This window comes from Hipposideros armiger, unplaced genomic scaffold, assembly GCF_001890085.2.
Source record: "Hipposideros armiger isolate ML-2016 unplaced genomic scaffold, ASM189008v1 scaffold_639, whole genome shotgun sequence".
In the NCBI taxonomy this organism is placed as follows: domain Eukaryota; kingdom Metazoa; phylum Chordata; class Mammalia; order Chiroptera; family Hipposideridae; genus Hipposideros; species Hipposideros armiger.
In genome coordinates, this window is record NW_017731989.1 from 560,853 (window position 1) to 565,833 (window position 4,981).

Sequence of the window (4,981 nt, forward strand, 5' to 3'; positions counted from 1 at the left end):
AGAGAGAGAGTATGAGAGAATTTAGGGGAGAGGGGTCTGAGTGGTAGAAGGGGGGAGAGAGGAGAGAGAGAGAGAGAGAGAGAGAGAGAGAGAGAGAGAGAGAGAGAATAGAGAGAGAGTATGAGAGAATTTAGGGGAGAGGGGTCTGAGTGGTAGAAGGTACCTGGAGACAGAAAGGCAGGTGCAAAAGGAAAGAGAGAGACCCAAAGAGAGAGACAGGAGAGAGACTGTGAATGGGAAAGCAAGACAGCCAGGGAATGAGAGACAGAGATAGAGACCCAGGAGGCATCAAAAGGAAGGTGGAGAAAAATTGGAGAGGGGCCAGGCTCAGAGGAATGAAGGAGGTCAGAGAGAAAGGACACCACTGCCTCCTTCCCCACGCGCATCCCCAGCCCCTTATTCCTACCCCCATCCCCATTTCAAAGCCACCACCCCCACCCCCACTAGCCTCCATCTCTCCACAGCATCGCTTGCCGCTGCCACCGCCTCTTCCTGTCGTCATAGCAACAGGATCCAGGCGCCCAGCCAAAGCTGGCAGCAGCGGCCGGAAATGAGGGGAGGGCCTTTTAAAAAGGACCCCAGGAGCTCTCCCCTTTCTCGAAATCAATGGGAAAACTCAACTTCTCTGGGTCTTCCCACTCCCACCACACCCCCTCAAATGGCAGGGGCAAAGATTCCCTGAAAATAAAATTATATTACATTAAATTCACAAGGATAGCAAGCCTTTTGAGTTTCATCAACATTCTTTTTTTCTCCTTACCCCCTCCCCAACCCCTAACTCAGAATTTGATTTCCCCAAGATGGGGATGGGAGTGAGGAGAAGAGTAGGATGCAAAAAGCTTGAGTGGAAATACGTCTGAAAGAAATCTGTCTGGGGTTGGGTGGGAGGGCCATGCCACAATTTTGAGAAGAGTTAGAAGTAGCCAGTGGATAGGGAGTGGGACAACTTGAGGTAGAAAATTAGATGAGAGCAGAAAGTTTGGTCTTGGGTTCAAATGTCAGCGATGCCCCCAAGTGTGTTAACTTGGGCAAAACATTTCTTCTTTTCTAAATTCAGTTATAGTGTGTGTGTATATGTGTGTGGGGGGGGGGGGCGGAAACTGCCTCCAATTAAATGAGAACATTGATGAGAAAGGGTCTTTGCACGCAGCTGTAGACCATGTCCTCAGGCAAATACTATCAAGTAAGAAAAGATAACTGGCCAGGAGCCCCAGGCTAGGCAGTTGCATGTTTCTCATTGTCTCGTGAAATTCTTACAGAATCCTTGCAATGTGGGCACTGATGTTCCCATATTATAGATTAGCAAACCGAGGCTTAGAGGTGGATAGTGATCTGCCCATGATCACCCAGGGGACAAAAGGCAAAGGTGGAGATGAAGCAGCCTCTGTGAGGGATTGCCAGGGGTGGACTGCAATAGGCAACCTTCAGAGCCACTTAACTCAATGCACCATTCCTGGGCCAACACCTCTGTTTTGGGGGCCAGCAGAAGACAAGCCATAAGCTGTGTCCCTCACATATCCAATTACCTCCCCCAGAAAGAGCCATATCTTCCTGTACCCAGCAGCTCAGATTTCCACTGGAATTTCTACAGCTCAGTTTACTTACCATGCCCCATGGGGGAAACGAGTTTAGAGAGAGTTTAGAGAAGCGTTCTGACACCCCTGGTTTAGAAGAAAAGAAACACCAGCCTCAAGGGAAGGGAACTGGAATTCACTCCATTGAGAAACTTTTGTTCCGCCTCTGCTCTTCCGCCAGGAGAAGGATACAGCTGTGGACAATAATGGGAAGCCATATAAACTAAGCACTGATATTACAGATTCGAAGTGATTTGCAGGCATCGAGTCAGTCTTCCTGGTCCTCTTATTAGCCCCATTTTAAAGATGTGACAATTGAGGCTGAGGGAAGTTAGCACATGGAGCAGGTAGGACATGGTAGTGGTGGAAATCAAAGTGAAGTCTTCAGATTCCAGACCCTTGCTGTCTTCACTGCTTCTCTGTGCTTTGGGTGAGTGTGTGAGGGGCTGTTTATATCCTAAATGAGGAAACTAAAAATAAGTAACAAAAACAGATACTTTCAAAGGGTGAATACAACTGTAAGATAATGAAATAATTCAGGGTTTTTAAGCCTTGGAACTATTGACATTAGGGGGGAGAAGAAGGGGCGTGCTGTGCATAGTAGGAAGTCGGGCAACATCTCTGGTCTCTACCTACTAGATGCCAGTAGTAAGGGATTATAATAAAAATAATTCAGTCTGTTCCACCTCAAACCCTGTTCCTTACCGGAAAAGCCTTTTAACGCTTTTAACTTCTCTTACCTACCTTTATGTCTCTAAATAATGATGTGTCCATGTTATGGATTTTTCTCTCTGATAGATAAGGATTTAACTCATATAGACCTCATTTCCCCCTCTCTTCCTCCCAATATAAATATTTTTAGTTCTTCTATGGGTAAATTCTGTGACATTAAGTAACAGACTTACATCATGATTTCTTGTTTCTGAGGCTATACCACCTTTTTTTTTTAAGCAGCTTTACTGAGATAGACTCCACATACCATACAATTTACCCACTTAAAGTGTACAATTCAATGGCTTTTAACTATAATCACAGAAGAGTGCAACCATCAACTTTAGATCCATTTTAGAACATTTTCATTAACCCAAGGAGAGACCGCACAGCCCTTAGCCAACCATCGCTTCCAATCTCCCCACATACCCCCCAGCCCTAGGCAATCACTAATCTGCTTTCTGTCTGTATAGATTCTGGACACTTCATATAAACAGAATGATACAATATATGTTGGTTTGTAACTGGCTCCTCTCACTTAGCATAATGCTTTCAAGGTCCACCCATGTTGTAGCATATGTCAGTGCTTCATTTCTTTTTATTGCCAAATAACATTTTATTGTATGAATATGCTACATTTCACTTATCCATTCGATATTTGGGTTATTTCCACATTTTAGCTATGATGAGTAATGCTGTCATGAAACTTCATGTACAAGTTTTTGCGTGGACATGTTTTCACATCTCTTTGACACATCCATACATACCTAGGTATTGCTATACCATAGATTTATCTTTTTGAGAAATGAGATAGCATCCATGGACTTCAATTTGTAAACTAGAAATATTAGACTCCTTAATCACCCCTTTAGCTCAGGGAAGGATCCTTCAGAATGAGTGTCACAGACAATTCAAGTTAAGGGCCCTTTCAAATCTCATTCCCAAATTTGCTCATGAGTTCATCTCACATTAGCCAAAGTCTCCAATGGGCTTGACTTGGAGACCTAGAGACTGTAGACTCAGAGATAATTCTGCTAAACCCCTACTCCTGAGAAGGTCCTCCACCCTCTGATCCCATGTGGCACGTAGAACTCTAAAAGGACGCCCAAGATTGCCCTCCCTTAGTGTACACACCCTGTGGAATTTTCTCCCTTTGAGTATGGGCAAGATCTGTGAATAAAATGAGGTGTCACCCCATGACTAGGTTACATTGTATGACAAGGTGAAGGGATTTTGCACGTGTAATTAAGGTTCCTAATCAGCCGACTTAAAATGAATCAAAAGGAAGATTCTCCTGGGTGAGTTTTACTTAACCAGGTGATCTCTTTTAAAAGGGTCAAGAAGTCAGAGAGACTCAAAGCAAGAGATCCTCCTGCTGTCCTGTAAGGGGCAAATTGACTTGTAGAGAGGGCCACGTGGTGAGGACCTGAGGGTGACAACTGCTGTGAGAACATAGGGACGTCAGTCACAACCACAAGGAAACAAATTCTGCTCAACCTGGGGGAGCTTGGAAGTGGGTCTCCCCCTAACCGAACCTCCAGGTGAAACATCTTGATTTCAGCCTTGTGAGACCCTGAGCAGCGAACCCAGTGTTACTGTACTGGGTTCCTGATCCATGGAAACTGTGAGATAAAACATGTATGGTTTTTTTTTAAAGCCACTGTGTTTGTGGTAATTTGTTACACAGCAACAGATTACTAATACACCCTGAAAATCACATTGCCCTGTAATGGCCACACAAGGGCCACTTGGCCAATGTAGCCTTAATGCCTCCTGATGCCTCCCTCTCCCTCACTCTCCGTGTGGACCTCTTTCCCTCCTGGAACTCTTTCATAGCCATACCCTTCTCTCCATCCTGCTCTTATCTGTGCCACCAGCCTACACCGCTGGTCTCCTCCAGTCCAATTTTCACATGGCCCCTACATACTTTTTCTAACATTCAGAGCTGACCCTGTCCTGCCAGCTTAAAATTCTCCTATGGCACCCTGCTGCCCTCAGGAGAAAATCTAAGCTCCTCACCTATGTCTTGCCAAGAGCACCAGTCACGTCTTATGCCACCCTTCCCGATGCTGCCTCCAGCAAACTGGAGTCATTTCCCCCACTACATTTGGCTCCTTCTTGCTTTTGAAGTTTCTAAGTGTAGCTTCCTTGCCCGGAATCCCCTTCCATCTCTCAACCATACAACAAAGCTCTGCCTTCTCTTGAAGATTTGAAGTACATGCTCCTTCCTCCAGGAAGCCCTCCCTGACCTTCCAAGGCTGCATCAGGGGTTACAGCTGTGCTTCCACCATGCCCTCTGTTGCCCCCATTAGAGCACAGTCACCCTGCATTGTGATAGGTGCATCAGTCAGTCTCCCCCAGCCAAGTAGGAGCTGTTCAAGGACAGTCACAGGTCTGGTTCACTTTGATGTCCCCGAGCCCAGCCCTCGTAGACAGGAAGGCTTGGTCCACAGGTGCTGGATGGATGGACAGACAGATGGATGGATGGATGGATGGATGGATGGATGGGTGGATGAAGGAATGAATGAATGAAAGATTCAGGGAATGACTGGATACAAATTCTAAGGTTCCTACCCTCTAGCACTCGATTACAGCCTCTTGTCCCTGTCCAACCCCTTTTTCTGCCTCACATCCTGAATGTGCTGTTTCCCAGGTGCTCGAGTGTTTGTCATCAACAGCAGCTGGGCCCTTTGTGT